We start from the raw sequence: 25,123 nt of genomic DNA, 5'->3' as shown, positions 1-25,123 counted from the left end.
TGCGCCCACACATGGTGAAGGTGATAGAATGGTCCTGCCTATGTCAAAGTAGTACGTGACACTGCGAGAACTATTTGAGACAACGTGTGTAATTTGTACAAACTGTTGCCTAAATAGAAGCATGAAAGTTTACAAAAATGTTAGAACACACAGGCGAAATCTATTCGCCTTATTTATTTAATTTCATATCGAGAGAGACGCGACACTAAGGTGCCTCCATTTTGTTTGCGTTGGTGTTCTCGCAGTTTGCGCATTGTGTCGGGGCCAGCATTCACAACGCTGGGCGTGGTTTTGGTGTATCGTCGCTAGCAGAAGATGCAGCGGTGTGACGCTGTGTATCGGGGTAAGGATACGTTATCCCAGCCAGCCTCTCCAAACGTGCGCGCAGATAGGGATCCATCCCACAAAAACTCGCAGTACAATACAAAAGAACATCGAGACGGCAGAACACCGCTTGCACGCACGGGCTGACATGGGCATCTCATGCGAGTTTAGGTTACGCGCGCATGACGTGCTCATGGACGTCGTGTGATGCTCCAGCTCCGAGTGAATTTCGTACCAATAGCGGGGAAGGAATCGGACTTGCGAAGTCTACATAGAGTTAGTGGTGAAGGTTTCAAGCTCCTCTCCTGAGATCATGCTTTCACAGCTTCTAATGATTAAATAAAAATTCTAGTGATACAAAGCTTTTCATTGGACATGCAACTATTTCCACTGCGTAAGTAAAAATTTTCAGGTGATCCAGTGAAGCACCACATGTATATGACAAATAAAACAAAAACTACATAGATATTGCTTTTTTTTTAATCTGCACTTTACTTCCTTACTTCCCCTGATGACTCTCCACAGTTTCGCATTCATTCTTCATCTTCCTGCCGATGCACGGAGGCACCTCCTGCTCCCTACGCATCTGAGCGGACACTGGAAAGAGGCTGAGCAGACGACGCGACATGGATGGTATACATGTGTAGAGGCTAATCTACCTTCCTCTTGGCTAAAACGCCTTCTGGTTTTGACAGTTCTAAACGTAACTCGTGAAATAAAGAGTAGTTCGCACCCCACAGTGTCCCGAAATCTATATTTTGCCGGGTAACATAAATACCGGGCTCCAGTGGTACTTGAAAGCAAAATGTCAGGTTAAATAGCGTTTATATAGGCATCGATTTTGAAAACAGACATTTACAGGCACCTATACGAATTGAGCCTACAACACCCGAAATAAGTATATATAGGCACTATAAAAGCACTATAAAAGCTCTCCTCGCCCTCTAATTTGTGCTCACGTGTCAAAATGACACGATATGAGCACAAGAAACAAAACAGGCGTTTGCATATAATTCGGCTATAGTCATAACACTGTATATCCTTAATCAAGCATAAGACGCACGGTCTGCCTGCTCCAAAGCTTGCTACAAAAAGATTTGTCTACCACTCCTTCGGCTCAACAATTATTTCATCTGGTTATCCTGTGAACCAAATCCGTTGTAATAGAGGGCAGTCCCCATACTTGAGATACATACTATTGCTATTTGCAACTGGCCATTTGCTGATGCGCCATTCAATGCGGTAGCTGACTCGTGCCTTTCTTTCTACATTCTACGCAACGCCGTTTCATATAGGTTAGTGTGCTTGAAATAAGCGTGCCTTTTTAGTGTAGAACGCCTGTCCGTTCACAGCATTGCGGCCTGGCTGCCCGCATTTTCAAGGCATTCTACGAAACACGAGAAGCAACAAAAAAGACGCGTACATCTACCCACACGACGAGCTGGAGTAAACGTATCACAGGGAGGTGAGGGTATCGGTTGAATGTTGCGTAATTGAGTATGGTTTGTAAAATGCTTATTTGTCATTTCGACTTCATTATTTCTATTTATTGAATGAAGGAGAAGCGCTGCCCTCAACGAGCGATGTGACACTGTTGTTGGGTTGTACCACACTGCTGCTTGAAGGTACTGTTGCTTCCATCAAATCTACACGAGTCAAGAAAAGCGTCAAGTCAAACAAAAGCCATGTAAAGACGCGTTTGACTGAATTCGAAACGCGCGATCTGGTGCCTACGTATACCGGTTAGCTGGTGAAAAGCTGTGCAGCGCGAGAAGTTAGTTTTTTACTAGCAGACGCTGCCTGCAACGGCCTTCAAGTTAATTTTCTCTCAATGACGTTTCGTTTGATATTCATGAAAGCACGTTAGAGAGTGCTTGCATGACTGTTAGTCGTGATGACGTCACGTGAGTCAATAGTGATCAAGTCGGTTGGCCGAGTTATAAGTATAACATTATTGCTCTCTCACAGACGTTTCGTTCGATATGCATAAAGACAGGTTAGGACACCGCGTGCGTGGGTGTCAGGCGTGATGACGTCACGCCAGTCACTAGTGATGACGTCACTGGGCCTTGTGACAGCGTTCAAGTTATTACTCTCTCTAAGACGTTTCGTTTGATATACATGAAGGCAGGTTACAGAGTGCTTGCGTGGGTGTCAGGCGTGATGACGTCACGCCAGTCACTAGTGATGACGTCACTGGGCCTTGTGACAGCGTTCAAGTTATTACTCTCTCTAAGACGTTTCGTTTGATAGGCAGGGGACAGAGTGCTTGCGTGGGTGTCAGGCGTGATGACGTCACGCCAGTCACTAGTGATGACGTCACTGGGCCTTGTGACAGCGTTCAAGTTATTACTCTCTCAAAGACATTTCATTTGATATGCATGAAGACAGGTTAGGACACCGCGTGCGTGGGTGTCAGGCGTGATGACGTCACGCCAGTCACTAGTGATGACGTCACTGGGCCTTGTGACAGCGTTCAAGATATTACTCTCTCTAAGACGTTTCGTTTGATATACAAGAAGGCAGGTTACAGAGTGCTTGCGTGGGTGTCAGGCGTGATGACGTCACGCCAGTCACTAGTGATGACGTCACTGGGCCTTGTGACAGCGTTCAAGTTATTACTCTCTCTAAGACGTTTCGTTTGATATACAAGAAGGCAGGTTACAGAGTGCTTGCGTGGGTGTCAGGCGTGATGACGTCACGCCAGTCACTAGTGATGACGTCACTGGGCCTTGTGACAGCGTTTAAGTTATTACTTTCTCAAAGACGTTTCGTTTGATATGCATGAAGGTAGGTTACAGAGTGCTTGCGTTGGTGTCAGGCATGATGACGTCACGCCAGTCACTAGTGATGACGTCACTGGGCCTTGTGACAGCGTTCAAGTTATTACTCTCTCTAAGACGTTTCGTTTGATATACATGAAGGCAGGTTAGAGAGTGCTTGCGTGGGTGTCAGACATGATGACGTCACGCCAGTCACTAGTGATGACATCACTGGGCCTTGTGACAGCGTTCAAGTTATTACTCTCTCAAAGACATTTCGTTTGATATGCATGAAGACAGGTTAGGACACCGTGTGCGTGGGTGTCAGGCGTGATGAGGTCACGTCAGTCACTAGTGATGACGTCACTGGGCCTTGTGACAGCGTTCAAGTGATTACTCTCTCAAAGACATTTCGTTTGATATCCATGAATACAGCTTAGGACACCGCGTGCGTGGGTGTCAAACGCGATGACGTCACACGAGTCACTAGTGATCACGTCACTCTGCCGATTGACAGCGTTCAATTTATTAGCCTCTCGAAGACGTTTCGTTTGGTATACATGATGGCAGGTTAGACATTGCGTGCGTGGGTGATAGGCGTGATGACGTCAGCTAAATCACAAGTGATCAAGTCAGTTGGCCGAGTCATAGGTACCACGTTATCGCTCTCTCAAAGACGTTTCGTTTGGCATGCATGTCGGCAGGCGAGTAAATAACGTGAGCGGGTGATATTTGTGATGACGTCCCCTGAGGAACTGGATATCAGGTGACTTGGCCGAGTTTTAGGTATCAAGATCCCGCCCTTTCAAAGACGTTTCATTTGATATGCATGATGGAAGGTTAAGACAGTGCGTGCGAGGGTGATATGCGTGAGGACGTCACCTAAGTCACTCGTGATGAGATCATTGGCCTGGTTAATAATTATCAAGTTATTACTGTGTGGAGGGCGTTGCCTTTGATATGCATGTCGAAGGTGTGAATAGTGCTTACGCGGGTGATAGGCGTGATAAAGTCGCGCGAGTCGCATTGTGTCACTAGTGACTCATTCATGGCTTCTCCCTGTTAAATTCACTCCAAAGCTATTCACTCCACGCATTCCCGAAAATTCTGGTTCGTTTTGAAGTCACAATGTCATCAGGATTAAATTCGCTGGCGTCCGGATTAGATCGGCTGGCGGTTGGATTAGTTTCAGTGGCACGTGGATTAAAATGATTGGCACCTGGATTAATTTCAGTGGCGGCTGGATTAAATTGACTGGCGCCTAGATTAATTTGGCTGGCGCTTGGATTAAATTGAGCGGGAAAACCTGTAGTTCACTATACCAGCGCTCCACTCTCCCGTGCGCTCACGCCTCACTTCGCAACCCTGGACCAGGCCCGGCGAGTTGCTATAGCCAGTGGAGTTCTGGGCGAAGGGCCCCACTCACTTTAATTCCTGACAGTACAAATAAACGTTTATTCTCTCTCTCTCACGCCCCACCGCGGTGGTCTAGTGGCTAAGGTACTCGACTGCTGACCGGCATGTCGCAGGATCAAATCCCGGCTGCAGCGGCTGCATTTCCGATGGAGGCGGAAATGTTGTAGACCCGTGTGCTGAGATTTGGGCGTACCTTAAAGAACCCCAGGTGGTCGACATTTCCGGAGCTCTCCACCACGGCATCTCTCATAATCATACGGCGGTTTGGGATGTTAAACGCCGCATATCAATCAATCAATCAAGCAATCAATCTCTCTCCCTCATTCTTCACCGTTCGCTGGCTAAGTGCATCTTAAGAACATCCGGAACTGTGTTGTCGAGCGCTGCTGTGAAACGCCAATGCCAGCTGAAAACATTGTCTGTTTTTTTGTTCACCTAATTGTATTTTTTAACCATGCACCCTAGTAACTAGAGCTGGAAACGCATAACGCCATTCTCGCGAAAAAAACGCCACGCGCGGTGAACAACGCAAATGGCTTCACGGTCTAAGAAAAAAAGAATACTTATTATTTGGGTTCTCACGTGCGAAACGCCGTTATGGACACTATGCAATGCATTCACATTTCCTCACAATTCCCCTTGGGGAGGTGGGGGAATTTCTTTATGTTATGGTAGCCGTGAATGTGAACCAAGAAGGTTTTAAAAGAAATTGTTTTAAACCTGCTTGGTGTGAACATATGTAAATAGTTAAAACGGGAGCTAGAAAACGCACCACATAGGAACACGAGGATGTCGCCAAACAATGAGGAAGAATACATCCAATTTCTTTTCTTTCTTTGTTTTTGTGTTTGAGCCGCACTTTTGAGCGAACATTTACTGGCATGCCCAACTCATTACCTCAACCTTTCCTAAAATTTGCGAATAATTTTCTCATTCACACAAACCGCCAACCTACTCTGAAAAGAAACATTGCGCCTAGATTGTTTTTGTAGTACTTCACTGCCTTGTTTGCGGCACCGCTTCTAACCACAAATGAGGCAAAAATTTCGAAACCCTAAAGCTCCGCTTTTAGGAGTTGAACACCATAGCGATCTTCTGCTCTTACTGGGTACCTCAGGCACTTAATGCATGAAAGCTTTTCGAACTTGTTATACACCCACTACGTGGCATTAAAGAAGCAGGCGCTGCATCATTGGTTGGTTGGTTCCTCAACGTTTGTGCGCAACCCACTTAGGGGTATAAGCCTTGAATCAGACGGTACCTTGCTTATTAAAATTATTCACTTCTTGAAGGAAAGACTAGAATTCATTAGGTAATAAAGATTCTAAATTAAACTTGTAAGATTAAAGAAATAGAAGAACGACCCATTAAACACAAAAAACATCTGTAACAGTGCTGAAGAGGCTGCTGTGGCTAAAACTAAGTGTTATTGCGCCAAATGAAAGGATCGCCGGATGTGACAAGTTTAAGTCCAACTTTCGTAGAGGTTCTTCTAGTAGGCTTTCCCTTTGACTTTTAAATTTCGCGTATGTCAAAAAGAAGTACTCCAGAGATTCACTCTCAGTGCATTAGAAGCATAAAAGAGACTGTGGCCTGACTTGTGAAGGTTAAAGTTCCCAGTGGAGCGTCCGACTGATGAAGTTTATTGACGACGAGGCGACCAGCCTGGCGAGGCCACCGTCGAAGAAGGCGGGATGGCTGTCGGCAAGATCGGCGAGTATTGTCTTGGCACGGACGCGTCTTGGAATGAGTACGTCTAGCGGTTGGAAATGTTTTGCGTCGCGAACAAGATAACAATGAACGAGCAGAAAAGAGATGTTTTGAGTTGCAGCGACGAAGTAGCGTAAAGGCTCATTGTAACCGTGGTGAAGCCGGTAAGACCGAACACAGCAAGCTACGACGAAATTAATAAGGCCGTTCACTAGCACCTGCACCCGATGCCATCCGAGCTGGACGCAAGCTTTATGCCTACAGAAGAAACCAGTCTGGTGATGAATCAGTGTCAGACAACGTCACCGCTCTGCGGAAGCTATACGAAAACTGCGGGTTTGGTGACAAGCAGTTACCGTTAAACATCGTTATGCGGGATCGTTTCGAGTGTGGCGTCGAAAACGAAGCAGTAAAGGAAAGACTTTTGCCGAGCAGACCTTTACGTTCCAGGTCGCGTACGACATGGCTGTGAACACTGAAGCTACACTGCAACAGCGGCGAGACATACGCTACCAGGGACTAGACGAGACAAAACAGCGGCAGGGCCTAATTCAAGCCAAGCGAATGAAAGAAGAAACCACGGCAGACGGTTCCAGTTGTTATCGCTGCAAACGTAAGCACGCTCCACATTTATGCCGTTTCAGAAAGGCGGCATGTTTCAAGTGATGAAAAATCGGACATGTGCAAAAGCCTGTGGTTCAAAATACGAAGTTAGAAAGTATGAAAGAAAGAGTTTCGAGGAGCAGAAGAAAAAAGATGGTAAAAGCAAGGGCGCTTACAAAATGACTGAATCCGTTCATCAAGTGATTAAGCAAAAAAAAAGAAGGCAGATGTACCGATTTAGGACCAGAATGTACCCATGAAGATCAATTCTAGCGCATTGTGATGAATTGTGAGAGATGACACCTTTCGATCATTCGCGAGAAAGCAATGTACACAACGATTGTATACTGGTAAAAGAAAATTTCACTCGTAGTTGGTCGCGTAAGTGTTGCAGTGAAATTCAGAGGCCGCAGGGCAAAACTGTCATTGTTGGTAGTGGAGAGAAGAGGTGAGAGCTTGCTTGGGCTGAAGTCGTTTGGACCATTGGGCATTGAGCTGCATTGAATTCAGCATATGAATGTTGAATACGTGACTTAATATGTTTCTGAAGTGTTTCGCAGTTACCTTCTTGGCTTCATTGGACCGCCAGTACACTACGCACTGAAAGACGGCGCCAAACCAACGTTCCTGAAGAGTCATCTAGTCCCACTAGCACTGAAGGACAACGTGGCCACACAAATGGACCGCTTGGTAACAAGGAGTCTTGGAACCAGTCGAGTTGTCCAACTGGACAACTCCGCTAGTGATAGCAGGAAAAAATACCGTATTTTATTTATTTATTTATTTATTTATCAATGTACCCACAGCGCCCGAGGGCATTACAGTGTGGGGGGGGGAGAGAATACAAAATTTCATCACTGAATACAGATACTCACACTTCTACAACACAATATTAACGCGATTCATTGTCAACTATACAGAGCGGCACGTGGGAGTAGACAATACAAAGGAGCTTCACAGTACCGCTTCTTCCCTAGACATCCTGGCGAGTACACTACTCTAGACCTTGAAGTAATCTTGAAAATACTTCAAACGAAGTAACCTCTGCTACTTGAGAAGGCAGCCTATTCCCCGACGCTATCGCCCTGGGAAAAATGACATTTTAAATGCGTCAGTGCGGCAGCTTATTTCCCTTATGTAGTTGGCATGATCTAGTCACTGTGAAACTTAGTCTGGTTTGCAAAAGTATCGTGAGGGGTCTAGACCTCTACAGCTATGAAATATGTTGTGTAAAAGTTTCAACCTCAGATATTCCCTTCACTTGTCTAGAAGTTCCCAACCAAACTTTTATTTTGCTTTTAAAACACTGAAACGTCTTGTAGAATCAGAGCAGACAAACCTAACAACCATGTTTTGAATTCTTTCTAAATTGCACACATCACTTGCCTTCCACAGATCCCACACAGCGCAAGTGTTCTCTAAGACAGATCGAATGTTAGTTATATATAGTTGATTCTTGGCCTCAAGTGGCCACTTACTTGCGTTTCTGCGCAGGAATCCTAACACACGTCCTGCTTTACTTGTGACGTGATTGATGTGACGGCTCCAGGAAAGGTCCAGTGTAAAATATACACCGAGATGCTTCACAAACTGTTAGCAGCCTGGTTGACTTTACAGTTCAAAATGAGTCAATTTGTGCCTTTTTTCTAGAGAAACACATACGCACTGTTTCTTTTTTCATTAATGAACATACGCCACTCTCCACACCATTCAGAAACTGTGTCACGATCGTTTTCAAGAGTAGTGCAATCATAAGAGCTATGTATGAGTCTGTACGAAACACAGTCGTCAGCAAATAATTTCATATGTGATAAAATACCGGAACAAATGTCGTTTATGTAGATGAAGAGCAGTAGTGGACCCAAGACTGACCCTTGAAGCTCTCCAGAGGAAACATCAACTTCCCGGGATGACTTACCATTGATAACAACATTTTGCCTCCCTAAATTTCAATACTCGCTTATCAAGTTCACAACCATATTGTTCATTTTATACAGTTATTCGTTTTACGTTACGACTTTGTGGTGATTACCGCAGCACGGTAAACAACGCCGTTAAACCAAGTGGGTATCATTTTCTTACTGCCGCACATATCCTATCGAATTTCGGGTCAAGCAAGATATTCACTAAGCTCGACCTAGCTCAATCTTATCAACAGTTTAGTCTCGTTGATGTGCCAGCCGAAGTACTGAAAGTTAACACACTCAATGGGTTTTACTAGGCCAGGCGGCTGCCATCTGGAATTACTGTCGCGCCGTGGGTGTTTCAACGGGAAATCGACGCATTGTTGGCAGGCATTCCTGGCGTTAAGGCTTATCTTGATTATATTGTAACGGGTGCAAGAAAAGAAACGTCAAAAACTAGTTTATTATGGGCGAACTTGTGCCCTGAAAATTATGTGCGAAAATATGGAAGAGTCCGCTAGAGCATTCCAAAATAAAAAAACTGTTCATCTGCCCACGCACCTTCTTCTTCTTCGCAGCTCCAACCCACACTGACTCTTCCCGAGAACAAGAGGCATGAGTCGTGCGGCCCCAAGCAGGAGTGCGCACAAGACTGTGGACGCTGATACCTAATAATGTCGGATAGCGTAAACAGTTGCTGTGGCATTAGTCCCCCTTCAAAATACGCATTGTCCCGATGTGCGATGGAGGAAGGCAAACAGAGAAAGGGAGCGTTTTCATTCCCTCTCATAATAGGGCTTCATACGAATGACGTGTACGACTTCTGCGCTGTTTTGCCGCTTTGAAGGGATGTGTCCAGCGGCGATGACTTCGTAGTTTAGGTCACTAATTCATCGGAGAACCTTATAGGGGCCAAAGTATCGACAAAGAAGCTTTTCTGATAGGCCGCGGCGTCGGAGTGGTGTCTATATCCATACTCGCTCGCCCGGGTTGTACTGAACGTTTCTGCGGCACAGGTTGTAGTGGCTTGCGTCCTTCTTTTGCTGTTGATGTATTCGATGTCGTGCCAACTGGCGTGCTCCTTCGGCCTTTTGTAAAAAGTCGTCAAGCTCAGATGGCTTGTAATTGTCGTTGTCTACTGGCAACATGGCATCGAGTGTCGTAGTGACAGTGCGACCGTAAACCAGCTGAAATAGTGTGACGCGGATGGTCTCCTGCACGGCCGTATTGTAGGCGAAAGTTGTGTATGGCAAGATTTTGTCCCACAATTTATGTTCAATGTCAACGTACATCGACAGCATGTCAGCGATGGTGCGGTTCAGGCGTTCTGTCAACCCGTTGGTTTGGGGATGGTATGCAGTGGTTTTCCTATGGCTGGTGTTAGTCATTGTAATTAAGGACTGCATCAAATCAGCCGTTAACGCTGCTCCTCGATCGGTAATTACGACGAGTGGCGCTCCATGGCGAAGAAGCAAATTCTGAACGAAAAACTTCGCGACTTCCATTGCCGTTCCTCGCTCAAGGCAGCCGGTTTCAGCATATCGTGTCAAATAGTCAGTCGCAACTATTATCCACCTTTTTTCTGATGCCGACATTGGAAACGGTCCAAGGAGGTCCATTCCAACCTGTTGAAATGAAGTCGCAGGTGGCTCTATAGGCTTGAGAAGGCCGGCTGTCTTGAGGGGTGGTGTTTTGCGCCTTTGACACTCGCGACATGTCTTGACGTAATGCTTCAAAGACGCTAGCAACTTGGGCCAGTAGTATTCCTGACGAATTTTGGCGAAAGCTCGACTCGCGTCCAAGTGACCAGCAGACGGTTCATCATGACAGGCTTCTAAAACTTCATGCCTCATGGCTGATGGTACAACGAGTAAGAACTTCTCATTGTTGCGTTCGAAATTCCTCTTGTAAAGTGCATTATTTCGGAGACAGAATGAGGATAACCCTCTCTTAAATACGCGAGGACCTTGTTCGTCGTGCCCTTCGAGATACCTTATTAATGGGAGCAGTTCAATGTCAGCCCGTTGATATTCGGTGATTTTTTAGGTTTTTATCACACAAAGAAGTGGGAAGTCCTCTTCTTCTGAAAGGGTCGAGTGGACTGGTGAACGTGATAAGCAGTCAGTATCATCATGCTTTCTGTCAGACCTATATACGACCGTAATGTCATACTCTTGGAGCCTGAGACTCCATCGCGCAAGCCGTCGTGTTGGGTCTTTTAAGCTCGCCAGCCAACAGAGTGAGTGGTGGTCGATGACGGCACGGAACGGCCTGCCGTAGAGGTATGGCCTGAACTTGCTGATCGCCCATATGACTGCCAAGCACTCTTTTTCGGTTGCAGAGTAGTTTCTTTCCACTTTTGAGAAGGTGCGGCTAGCATATGCTATCACTTTCTCTTCTCTATTTTGCCATTGCACCAGGACCGCACCTTGGCCAAGATTGTTGACATGTGTATGAACTTCCGTATCTGCGGTTTCGTCAAAGTGGGCCAGGATAGGTGGGGCTTGCAAACGTTTCTTTAGTTCGTTGGATGCACTGTCTTGTTTGGTGCACCAAATAAATGGCACGTCCTTTTTTGTGAGCTTTGTGAGAGGTTCGGCAATTTACGCGAAATTTTTCACAAACCGCCAATAATAAACACATAAACCCAAAAATCGGCGTACCTCCTTCTTGTCTTTTGGCTTCGGAAACAGCCCCACAGCGACAGTCTTTTCCGTGTCCTGGCCAACACCATGAGCGCTGATTACATGACCGAGGAAACGAAGCTTCTCGAATCCAAACTGGAATTTTTCTGGTTTGATCGTCAAGCCGGCTGACTGGGTAGCCTGAAGTACCGAACGTAGTCGCTCTACATGCCGTTCAAATGTTGCTGAAAACACCACAACGTCATCCAGGTAGACTAAGCACGACTGCCATTTGAGACCTGAAAGGACGCTGTCCATCATGCGCTGGAATGTTGCAGGCGCACAACAGAGGCCGAATGGGAGTGCTTTAAACTCATATAGACCATCCGGGGTTACGAAAGCAGTCTTTTCACGGTCCCTTTCGTCCACTTAAATTTGCCAAAAACCTCTTCTTAAATCCAATGAAGAGAAATACCTTGCGTGCCGTAGCCGATCCAACGTATCGTCAATACGCGGCAAAGGGTAGACATCCCGCTTGGTCACGCTGTTCGGCTTTCTGTAATCAACGCAGAATCTCAGCGTGTTGTCCTGTTTCCTTACCAGGACTACAGGCGACACCCACGGATTATTGGATGGCTGTATGACATCATCCTCCAGCAACTCTTTCACTTGGCTCTTTATGATCTCACGTTCCTTCGGGGATACTCTGTACGGATTTTGGTGTACCGGCATTGTAGCTTCGTCTGTTATTATTCGGTGTTTAACAACCTGGGTCTGCCGTACTTTTGGCGAGGTATAGAAACACCCGGTGAAGTCTCTTAGGAAGTCTTGAATGATTTTCTCCTCGGCTGGTGATAGATTTTTGCTGATTGCAACTCTTGCCACGACATCGGGCGCAGGTTCCGAAGTAGGTGGCCCTGACACCAGACAACATAAGTTCGTCACTGTTTGAAAACCGTGCAGGAAGGCGATAGCTGTGTCCTTTGCAACATGCTGAATTTCATTTCCGAAATTTGTGAGCAATACATTGGCACATCCACCACATAATTGAATAATGCCTCGAGCTACACAAATGCCTTTCTTGAGCAGTATTCCGATGTTTGAATCCGCTATACCTTCAGAATCAACGAATGCTTCATTTCTTACACCGACTATTAAGCTGCATCGTGGCGGCACGGTAACATCACAATTTATAACACGTAATGCAGTGTCTTCTGGCTCATTTGTGTCTATGGTCAGTTTGGTCGAAAAAGAGACACTAGGATTCTGCAGGTTTATTATAGCTCCGTTTGCTAGCAGAAAATCCATTCCGAGTATTAAATCTCTAGAGCATTCCGGAAGTACGAGAAAGTCAGCAACGTAAGTAGCACCTTGAATTCCAATTCTTGCGGTACATCTTCCCAGAGGTGTGATAAAATCACCCCCAGCCGTGCGTATCTGGGGTCCACTCCAAGGCGTCAGGACTTTCTTTAAATCCTTTGCGGCAGCGTACCTGACAACCGAATAATCAGCACCTGTGTCAACTAAAACCATAAAATCACGCCCGTCTACGGTAACGCGTAAGTCTGAAGAAATTTTGTCTTTACCTAATCTAGTTGTAGTGTTCCGCTCGTCGTTGGTGCACTGGGACCTTGACGGCGGATCTTCAGTTGGTCGGACATCAGCGGCCTTGCCTCCATAGGTCGCTGGCTTCAGTTTTCCTGATGGGGACTGCTTGAACGATAGTGTGTTGAGGTTGAAGGTGGAGAAGGTGAACTAAATTGTCGAGGGCTTGGTGATCGATTGCGAGCAGGCGCTGCTGGAAAGCAGCAGTTAGAAACAGATGGCCGGACAAGTAATCTTCCATTTCAACGGGTCTTTCCCCATTTCGGGGGCATGGCGCGTTTGGAGAAAACCCACGGAGACCAACTTGTCGATATGGGCACATTCTGTACAGGTGTCCCGCTTCGCCGCACTGAAAACAGAGAGGCATCCTGTCGGGTGTGCGCCACACGTCGCTTTTTCGTGGCCTCGAATAAGCTGGATAGTTTGAGCCACGTGAAGCCGGTTGGTAGCCACTGGGAGCTGCAAACGAAGCAGTATGCACGGCGGGCTGGCGCACGGCATCGGCGTAAGTCGGTACGGGGCGTTCCTGCAATTGCTGTTCAAGTCGAGCAGGCTGCGCATCGGGTTCGGCTTGAAGAATGGCGTGGCGAACTTCATCTCTGATCAGCGTAGTCAGAGACGAAACTGGCGTTGCGACTTGTCGGGGCAGCAGCTTCTGGAGCTCTTCCTTCACAATGGATCGCACCATTTCCCTCAATGCTTTGCTGCTGCTTCCCAGGTTTGCTGAGAGGACATCCGCAGGAACACTACTGGTATCATGATTGCAGTGACGGAAGCGCTGCTGCAATGCCCGCTCTATGGAGGTGGCTTCGTTGCGAAATTCAGCAACTGCACGAGGTGGGTTGCGTACCAAACCGGCAAAGAACTCCTGTTTGACACCTCGCATCAAGTGACGCAGCTTTTTCTCTTCGTTCATGTTCGGGTCAGCGCGTTTGAAAAGGCGGGACATGTCCTCAATACACATGCCAACGCTTTCATTCGTGCGCCGGTTTCTGGACTGTAGAGCGTTCTCCACCTTCTACCGATCATCAGTGCTGGCATATGTAGCTACAACTTGTCATCGGAATTCTTCCTATGTCGGTATGAACGTTTCGTGGTTTTTGTACTACGTCCTCGTTGCATCCTCCAATGCGATGTACACGCGACGCAGTTTCCTTGCTTCATCCCAGCCGTTGGTTTTCGCAACCCGCTCGAAGTGTTGTAACCAATCCTCCACATCCTCGAAGTTGTCACCGTGGAAGGGCTCAGGCATGCACGGTGGGGACAGAATAAGTTCCGATGATGTAACCTGGTAAGCCATCGTTCCGTTGTCTGTGGACGCCGCTTGTGTTGCCGGAGCACTGGGGAGGGGTGCGAATTCAGGCGGCTCTCCTCGGAGGCGGTGGCTCGAACGCTGGTGTACCGGAGTCAATTCGCCAGGTTCCAATCGTTGAAGATCGGCGCTTCGCTCTCTTGCACTAAGGGGGCTTCCAATCATACCCAGCACCGTCCACCAGAATGTAACGGGTGCAAGAGAAGAAACGTCAAAAACTAGTTTATTATGGGCGAACTTGTGCCCTGAAAATTATGTGCGAAAAGATGGAAGAGTCTGCTAGAGCGTTCCAAAACAAAAACTGTTCATCTGCCCACGCACGTTCTTTTTCGCAGCTCCAACCCACACTGACTCGTGCCCGTGAACAAGAGGCATGAGTCGTGCGGCCCCAAGCAAGAGTGCGCACAAGACTGTGAACGCTGATACCTAATAATGTCGGATAGCATAAACAGTCTCTGTGGCAATATTCTCATTTCCGGGCGTTACGCATCGGAGCATGCAGAAAGACCTAATGCTGTATTGGCACGCTTGCACAAAGCACAGGTAAGAGTTGCTGATGAATAATGGTGTTCATTGGCGCAAGGGTCATGTTATGGCCAAAGAGCGCCATGAACCATGATGAGGGAAAATCAATGCTGCGTTATTAAGGTAACATGAACAGAATATGAACACTGATAGTGTTACGTGGCTGTAAAGGGTTCTAAAATTTTACGTTCTGAGGCTGGTTAAAACTAAAAATAATAATAATATGGCGGTGACAAAAAACGCATGGAGGTGCGATAATGGCAATGATGGTGAAGCGGGCCATCGCTGCCGCGACCTATGTACAGTGGTCGAGTGACGGATCCCCTCGAAATGCGGGGTGAAAACTATGGACATCTTTTAGAAACCTGGAAAGTGATGGAAGTTTAAAAAGTGTATTTCTACCCATGAGCATCCCCGGATGTAGGAAGAGCTGCTGTCGGTAGGGTTGTAAAAAGGGCTTTCTTAGAGCATCTAACTCATTCCACTAGACGAGGATGTGAAAAACCGTAAGTTGTTCTCCACATCTTTTACACAGTGGTGCATCGCTGGCAGACAAAAGATATGAATGTGTAGAGTGTGTGTGTCCTGTTCTTAGCCTTGTAAGTATTCTTTTTGTGTGTCGTGATTTAAATAGTGGCGGCCAATTATAAAATTGCGGTTTAATAGCATGCAGTTGATTGTCTGTGTGTCTGTCCCACTCGATCTGCCAATGACCCCTGAGCTTTCGTTTTACAAAAGGTTTTAAGTCAAGTGCAGTGATTAGTATTGATGCATTGAAAGCGGTGTCATTAGCGCATGCAACCAGCTTGTTCGCCAAATCGTTTCCTTGTATTTCATGGCGCCTTGGCAACCAGCAAACAACGTCATGCTGTTTTGATGAATATAGAGTGCACAAAAGTGAGTATATCGACACTAGAACGGGGTTTTTGTGGTTTTTAGGAGTTTTCAGGTCTTCTACCACACTTAGAAAATCTGTGTATATTACCGCCTTTTGTAGTTTTGTCTGTTCGATGTGTTCTACGACCCCCAGAATTGCATAATCTTCTCCTTTGCATCACGATGGAGAACGCCGGCCTCTAACAAGCATTGGCCTACTGCTGCATATGTCACAGAAGTGTTGGACTTGGAGGCATTGGTAAAGAACTCGGGGCATGTGTATTTATGCTGTAGTTCGATGAAGTATCTATGAATATGTGCAAGTAGCACGTGCTTCGTGATTTCCAAGAAAGAGACATCACAGTCAATGAGCTGCCACTGCCATTGCGGAAGATATGCAGCAGGAGACATCAAACTGTGTTCGAGAAGTGACACGTCTGTTTCTTCGGCGAGGCTCCTCCCAAAGAGCGAGAAGGGCTGCCTCAACGAAACACTGTTCTGGAAGAAGCCATAATTTGACAAATCATTAGTAGTGAGATGATAGCGGTGTTGCTTGTCTGCTTTCACCTTCATAAAGTACAAAAGAGACAAGTAACATCTCTGTAGGTGGAGCAACCATTCATTCGAATCCAAATACAAGCTCTCCATGAGGCTATAGTGTGAGAAGTACCCGTACAAAGCCGGATGCACAAATGGTGCACAGGATCCAGCATCATTAAAGCACTTGGTGCTGCAGATTAATAAACGATGGCCGCATAGTCTAAGCTAATGCGAATGAGGCTTTTGCAAAAGTTCAGCAAGCACTTCCTGTCACTACCCCATGTATTTCGAGATAACACTTTCAAAATATTCGTGGTTTTTAGAGTCTCATTTTTGATGTGCTTAATGTGTGGTACGAAGGTCAGTTTTGAGTCTATTAGTGTGCCCAGAAACTTATGTTTGCCTTTACAGGCAGACGTCGACCATGCAGGTCGATGCCAGGGTGTGTGTGAAGGCCCCTCTTGCTAGAAAGTACGACGGAAGTGCTTTTTCGTGCGTTCAGTTTTAACCCATTTTCGTCCGCTCATTTCAAAATATTTTTCAGACCTAACTGAACCTGGCGTTCACACATGGAGAGGTCGCACTACTTAAAGCCGACCTGTAAATCTTCAGCATATGTGCAGTAAAACATCTTTCGTGGGATAGCGAGGCACAATGAGATCATTTTGACTATAATTAGTGCGCAACTGAATAACACACTTTGTGGCACTCCTGTTTCTTGGACAAACATGCGAGACAAAGCAGTGCCCACTCGGACACGAAATGTCCGATTTGACAGGTGGCTTTCGATGATTGTTAACATTCTACCCCGCACACCTGAGGGTGGCGAGTCTCGCAGTATGCCAAAGCGCCACGTTGTGTCTTAGACCATCTCTATATCAAAGAACACAAAAAGAAAGAATTCTTTATGAATGAAAGCGTCACGAATTTGTGCTTTGATATGGACAAGGTGGTCAGTGGTTGACCTGGCCTCTCGAAACCTTCACTGGTATGGGTCAAGTAAGCTATCAGCTGCAAAGAAGTGCATCAGTCGCCTGTTTTTCATTTTCTCGAAAAGTTTGCATAGGCAAGTTGTTAGTGCGATGGGCCTGTAAGTCACTGTGCAGGATGGGTTCTTGCCTTCTTTCAAAGTCGGAATGACGGTAGCCTCTTTTCAAGAAGTAGTCAACTCACCCAAGGATCACATAGCATGGTAGAGAAAAAAGTATTGTGCTTTGTGTTTGGACAGGTAGGGTTTTAACATTTCATTTAATACGCGATCGGAGCCTGGGGAGGACTTATTTCAGCAATCAAGCGATATCAATGGTTCAGGTAAACAAAAAAGTTCAATATATGCGTCATATTTTGTACATATCTACTATAGTTTTTTGTTCTTTATTCTTGTTTTGTAGCATTGGAAGGCCTCATAGTAATGAAATGGGCTAGACACCCATCGCAAGTGTCCGCCCAGAGTTCGCCTGATCTTCCAGGCTGTCACTTTGGGTGTTCACAAAAGGAAGTGAATATGCCTATCTTCTTATTATGCCACTGACCCTGTTCCTGACTTTGCCCTCATGCGTATGGGAAGTAATGCCTGATATAAACTTCTGCCAAATTTTGCCTCACCTGTCGGCTCGTTCTCCTGCCTTGCGACTTTTTGTTCTTAGAGTTCGCAAGGTTCTCCGCTCTGGGAGAACACCGAGGAACATCTATGCTTTATGTTTCTCACGCGCTTTTTGGCACTCATTGTTTCACCATGTGATACGTCGTTTTGTGGGCAGTCCCGACGTTTTCACGATGCATTGAGCTGCGGCGTCAGTAAGAAAGGCAGTAAAGTACAGTACAGCCGCATCTTTTCTCAGACACGATGTGTTACTCCAACTAAAGCGGTTAATCTCGTCGAACTGTTCTTAATCAGCTTTGTCTGTGAGCCATTTACGAACCTGTGGAGAGCTTCGGTTTGATGGTGGTGCGCTAAAAACTATAGGAAAGTGATCACTTCCGAATGAATTCTCGATTACTTTCAACTGGAATGAGGGCAGAAGTGATGAAGATACAATGCAGAGGTGTATAGATCAGTACGTTTTGTTGGCGAGGCTATAGTAAGTGTTCTTTTCAGTTCAACAGACATGCACCAGAATAGAACAGGAACTGATCAATTAGGCAGCCTCGTGTGACGCAGCAAGAATCACCCCATAAACAGCTAAGTGCATTCCAGTCTCCAACGATAATGTAAGGTTTTGGTGGCTCATCAATCAATGACTGGAATTCTTGTTTTACAAGATGATACTGTGGAGGTATCTAAAGAGAGCAGATGGTGACGAGTTAATTCAAAAGAACTGCTTGAACAGCCACTGCCTCAAGTGGTGTTTGTAGTCGTAGATGTGTACATGCTACGCCTTGACCAACTATGATAGCCACGCCACTAGATGACGCCACAGCCTCATCTAGGTTCTTTCAGAACACCACATAGCAAAGTAGAAATTGAAAATTTCAGGTGTGTTTCCTGTCACACAGAACTTTTGGCAAATTTTCATGTAAAAATTTTTGTACATCGTCGACGTTTCTCAGCAGTCCTCTGACGTTACACTGTAGTATTTGTGTCATTTCAACCTTGTGTGGTGCTGTGTCTAAAAAAGTGTTGTCTTAGGTTACATAGTCCTTTCGTCGGCCTGTAATTTGGGGTTTTTTTTGGCGTGCTCCAAAAAGTTGCGCCTGTCCTTCGGCGTCTGAGGCAGCGAAGGAGTGGGACTTGTATGCATCCCCTCTTGCGAGGTGGCGGATGTTGCCAGTCCAACAGGCAAGTTCGCTGTGGTTTCGGACCTGACTGCACTTGCAGTGGCTTGTAGTGCGACCAACACGGGATTATGCCGGCCCTGCTTATCAGGTGGCGGAGCAGTACGGGCCGCTCCAGCCGGGTGCGCTGATGGCACGACCATGGTCACACTCTGTGTGGCCTTAGCGGGCGCGGAAAGGTGTGGCACGGCGCCCGGTGCGTCACATCAGCGAAAGAAGGATAATATGGATTGTGCAGAGAAAAACGTTTGCGTGCCTCTTGGAAAAACAGGTCGAATGAGATTTTTAGTTCAATTACTTCCTTCTCTTTTTTCCACAAGAGTTGTGATCTTGAGTAGGTGGGGTGGTCCTCTCCACAATTCACACGAAAGGCTTCAGAGGCACGTTTTTCAGACACGTGTTCCTGGAATGCAAAGTTGGCACGTGTGGCATGTCCTATGCAGCTTTGCGACCTATATTCAAAGCGCTGACTTTTGAAGTAATGGTGAGAATTTGGTATGTACGGTCTCACAGGTAGGTTACACTAGCCAGTTTCTATGTATAATGGAGGTTGTAGGTACCAAATCTTAGAATTATGTGATTCGCTGGAGTTTGTTTGTTATTTCGCGTAATAATGAATTATTGTACTTTCACCAAGTTCTGGTCTCGTCATCCATCGAGGAATTCACTTTCAGTGAGTTCGAGGAGGTCGTCATAAGAGATGACGCAACGCACTAGATCTATAGATCTACGTGGCCCTACTGACACTGGGATGTTTCCAGAAGCTACAAGTTTTGACAGTTTTTTGTACTGAAAGCTGTCATGAACTTCCAGAAGAAGATCGCTACATCTCATCTTAGTTACTTTGTGTTCATGGCTGATTGCCTCGCTGAGAGTTTTGACACGAGGAATGGTGAGATTGTTTGGACTGTCTTTGTCTCCGGCTGGTTGTGAATCGCATAGTACCTATAGAAGGGCTTTTTGGGTTGAACAAACGTAAGAAGTTCATCGGCGCGGCATCTTTTCGGGCGGTGATCACGTAAGTCGGGAAAAGATATTGCCATATTTTTTCTGAATTTCGGCAATGATGGTGGCCACCCACCACTGAGCCTAACTAGGGGACACCACAAGGTATATTAGTGAACACTTAGAGACGCCAGCCATGCATCGCTGCTATAACCGGATATATCTATCCAAGGGTGGGCAACTGCCCAGGGTTAACTCTCACCACCAGGAAATTTGGAAGTAAACGGAAAGAGAACATGACAAGACGGATAAACGTGTGAGATAAAGACAAAGATGTAGGGAAAGAGATAGGAAAAGGCGACTGCCGATTTCCCCTCGGTGGGTCAGCCCAGGAGTTGCCGTCTACATGAAGCCGGGGACAAAGGGGTGTGCTGCCTCTGCCGGGGGGGCCTTAAAGTTCCAATCACCCAGTGTTGACTCAACCCCCAGGATCCCTTTTTCCCCGGACACGGCTAAGCCACGCACGTCGAAGCGTGGGAGGAGGTCGAAACCCCCCGTAGGCTCGGGTCCGTCGTGTTGCAGCACACCAGTTGCCTGCTTGCGCAGGTACTTCTGCAGGGTCGCAGTTAGAGTCAAGAAGAAAAAGTGTCAATTCAGCAAGACGAGCATAGAATTCTTGGGACACCGGATTGATAACACAGAGATCCATCCGGGCCCAAGCAAGACTGACGCCATCGAGAAAGCGCCAACGCCTGCTAGCGAGGGAAAGTTTCAAGCTATTGGGGGGCTACTGAACTTCTACAGCAGTTTCCTCAAAGGCAGGACCGAATGGGTGGAACCTCTATACTGGCTCCTAGACAAGGACCCTGAATTGGAGTGAAAAGATGAACACCAACAATCTTTTGAGAAACTGAAAAAGCTGCTTATCTTCGATGCAGTACTTGCATTTGATCACACTAAGCGTTTCTTGACACTGTGCTGTAGCGCATCCCCTGTAGGGGTGGGGTCGGTTTTAGCCCATCAAGTTGCCGACGGTAGCGAAAAACACATAGCTTATGCTTCACGAACTCGTGGTGCAAGTGAGTGTAGCTACGCCCAAATTGACAAAAAGCGTTTAGCCGTCGCCTTTGGTGTTAAGAGATTTCATCAGTACCTTGCTGAGCGGAAACTTATGGTGATAACATTCAGAAACTGCTTTTGATTTATTCAACATAGACAAATCAATACCCGAAGTACTGTCACCCAGAATTCTGTGCTGGATTTTGTTGTTGTCTGCGTGTAACCATCGAAAGAGTGGGTCCGGTGGCGGCATGGCGAACTGCCGTTTCAAGCACGTCTGTTTCATCTTGCAGATTGCCGTTATCGCCGGCTGTCCGGATGTTCCGATGCATGGCCCTTCAAGCGACACACTGCGCAGGCTCCTACCACGATTCAGCGGCGATCGTACTGACGGCCATGTGCAATCTTCGACGGGGCGGGAATCTGCTGCTGCTGATCGTGTGCAGGATTTTCCGCCTGTTGACGTGTTTCGATCAACCATCTGTACTGTTCACGGCATGGTACAGTGGCGGCGCTGGCAGCGAGGATGCCCAAGGATATAAGAGCGGCAATGTGGAACCATCACTTCAGTGGGTCCGGTGGCGGCATGGCGAACTGCCGTTTCAAGCACGTCTGTTTCATCTTGCAGATTGCCGTTATCGCCGGCTGTCCGGATGTTCTGATGCATGGCCCTTCAAGCGACACACTGCGCAGGCTCCTACCACGATTCAGCGGCGATCGTACTGACGGCCATGTGCAATCTTCGACGGGGCGGGAATCTGCTGCTGCTGATCGTGTGCAGGATTTTCCGCCTGTTGACGTGATTTCGATCAACCATCTGTACTGTTCACGGCATGGTACAGTGGCGGCGCTGGCAGCGAGGATGCCCAAGGATATAAGAGCGGCAATGTGGAACCATCACTTCAGTGGGTCCGGTGGCGGCATGGCGAACTGCCGTTTCAAGCACGTCTGTTTCATCTTGCAGGTAACATACAATTACAAATGCTGCAGAAGTGATAACCGCTGTTTGCTGCTGCTACCGGACCCTCTGAACTTTACTGCCGTTGTGACACATCTGGTGCATTGCTTAAGAGTATCATTACTGTTACTTTGTGGCGACATAGAGACCAATCCCGGTCCCAAAGTTGATGAAATGTTGTCGCAACTACTGTCTGGACAAGCCCGTATCAGCCAGGAATTAGCTAGCCTATCTGAAACAGTTGCATCGTTTGAAAATCGTCTAATGAATGTTGAGGCAATGGCGGCGTCTGTGTCAAACATCATACCACGTGTAAGTGAACTGGAGCAGACCGTTGGTACGCTTCAAAAACTAGTTGGTAAGCTTGACCGTCAGAACGATGAGCTAGAAAACAGACTCCGTAAAAACAACCTGATAATTCATGGTTTGCATGAGACACCATCCGAGACGACTAACCATTTGCTTGAGTCTGTATTGGATCTGCTATCAGTTAAACTCGGTGTAAATTGTGACGACATAGAGCGTTGCCATAGGCTTGGAGCAGTAAGAAGAGATAAACCTCGGCCGGTAATCATTAAACTGATGGACTTCAGGTCAAAGATTGCCATCATGAGCAACGCCCGAAAACTTAAAGGAACTAAAGTTTATATAAATGAGGACTACTCTGCTCGGGTTCGACTGGCACGTAAAATGCTGTGGCAGAATTCGCAAAATATGCGCAAGAATGCTAGGAAAGTGAAGCTTAAACACGACACCCTCACAATTGACGGTGTTCGTTACACGTGGGACACTGATAAAAAAGCCATTATCAAGGTTTCTACGCACTCGCTTTCAGCGGGGTCCGACTCTGCGAAATCGGCTTCTGCGCAAGCGCTTGGTATAAACTCAGCTTCATCCGCTTCTGTTTTCGCGAAGGCTGATTGACGTTGTGATCGGAATATAATTGTCCTCAACTTAAATGCGAGGAGTATACTAAACAAAATTGAAGCTCTGAACTGTTTAGTGGAATGCCACAGCCCATCAATTGTCTGCCTTACTGAGACCTGGCTAAATGATACTGTTATTGACAGCGAAATTTCGCCTGCTGGTTATGCGCTTCTTCGGAAAGACAGGCATGCCGGACGTGGAGGCGGTGTGGCAGTTTTAATTAAATCTAATCTTGAATTTTCTTTATTACCTGACCTTCCGGGTACAGAAACCATTTGGTGCAAAATATACATTAAAGGTATCGTAATAGTTATTGGTGTCCTCTACCGTCCTCCTAACTCCGATGATATTGTCCCTGCTATTAATGATTACCTTGTCAGTAACAAGTTGTACGATTGTAGGTTACTTTTGGCTGGAGATTTCAATCTCCCGCACGTTAACTGGAACTTACTTATCCCAACAGGGCGTGACAGGACACTTTGCGCTTCCCTGATCGATCTGGCGGTTTCTTTTGGGTTAACTCAAGTTGTAGATACCGAAACACGCAAGGACGCAATATTGGACCTTGTATTTGTAAACCAGCAACTCTTATCGCACGGTGTAAAATGCGAAGTCATCGATGGGTTATCTGACCATAAAGCTGTCGAAGTTGCCTTGAACTTAGTGTGTCCACCTCAAAGACCTGAGATAAAAACTGTTTTGAACTTTTCTAACGCTGATGATACTTCCGTATTGGACACTTTAGCTTCATCTTATGATGAATTTGTATATTGCAGTGAATTTTGCAATGTAGATACGCTGCTCCTTAAGTTTTGTGACATTGTGCGTGAATGCCAATCAAAGTACGTGCCTCAAAAGTATATTAAACGGAACCCAAGACACCCATGGTATAATAGAGAAATCATTCAACTCACTCGTCGCGTAAAGCGTTTACGTAAGAATCGTCATTCCAGGTGTAACGACAATGTTTCTTCATTTAATACATTGAAAAGTAAATCAGGCACTAAAATGAAAGAGGCTAAAAACTACTACTTCAGCAATACTTTGGCTAGATTTATGAAAAAAAATCCATCCAGGTTCTGGAGATCGATTAGTCCTGTATCGTCTATACCTTCATCATTTATTGTTAATGACCAATCCTGCTCAAATCCCGAAGCTATAGCAAATGCCTTTAATAATTATTTCAAATCTGTTTTTTCCACTGATAACGGCATCAAGCCTTCGTTTTCTGCATGCAGCAATCTGTCTGCTCTTCCTGATCTTGAAGTAAGCTCCTCTGGAGTACATAACCTTATATTAAATCTTGATGTAACGAAAAGCTCTGGCCCAGACGGTATTCACAATGTCTTTCTAAAAAGATATTCAGAGTGGTGTGCTAATTATCTTACTGTAATATTTAAAAAATCATTAATCTCTGCAACAGTTCCCCAGCTGTGGAAATTAGCAAACGTCGTGCCTGTATTTAAGTCTGGAAACAAGCAATTAATACCAAATTACAGGCCAATATCTTTACTTTCTACCAGCTCTAAACTTTTGGAGCATATCATTCATAAATATATTGTAGAATACCTAAATGCACACAATATACTTTCCCGATCACAGCACGGTTTTCGTGCTTGCTATTCTACTGTTACACAGTTGCTTGAATTTACGCACGACGTCGCTTCTTCTCTTAACGACCGAGGACAGATTGACGCCATATTTATTGATTATTCAAAGGCCTTTGACTTGGTTTGCCATGCTAAACTTTTAGTTAAACTTCGCACATTTTTTGGTGACAATAAGCTAGTTGACTGGATAGCAGATTACTTGCGGTCACGCACACAATTTGTTACGTTTAACCATGTGAAATCGTCTGAAGTACAAATCACTTCAGGGGTGCCCCAAGGTTCGGTGCTTGGGCCGCTCTTGTTTATTATCTACATAAATGACGTAACAGAAATTATCGGTGACACACAAATTAAACTAAGAATGTATGCAGATGACTGCGTTATCTATAACACCATCTCTAGTGTTGAAGATCAGGAAGCCCTGAACAGTGTTTTTTCATTGTTTTGTAATTGGAGTGAAAACTGGCAAATGTCAATTAATTTCAAAAAAACTGTAGCCATGACCTTTTCAAATAAGAAACAGCCTCTTAGTTTTGCATACACTAATAATGGTGTCAGTCTAGCTCGTGTCACGGAGTTTAAATACCTAGGTGTAACTCTGACAACAAACTTAAAATGGCGCACGCACGTCGAAACAATCTGCAACAA

General features: G+C 46.0%; 1 pseudogene; it reads left to right on the top strand.

Annotated features, from left to right (window-relative positions):
* The first annotated feature begins 6,196 nt into the window (after positions 1-6,196).
* LOC142767819 (uncharacterized) lies at positions 6,197-9,338 on the top strand (annotated as a pseudogene).
* Positions 9,339-25,123: the final 15,785 nt, after the last annotated feature.

This window comes from Rhipicephalus microplus, chromosome 7, assembly GCF_043290135.1.
Source record: "Rhipicephalus microplus isolate Deutch F79 chromosome 7, USDA_Rmic, whole genome shotgun sequence".
NCBI lineage: Eukaryota > Metazoa > Arthropoda > Arachnida > Ixodida > Ixodidae > Rhipicephalus > Rhipicephalus microplus.
Note: the sequence above shows the minus strand (reverse complement) of the source record. Positions and strands in the feature narration are given on the sequence as shown.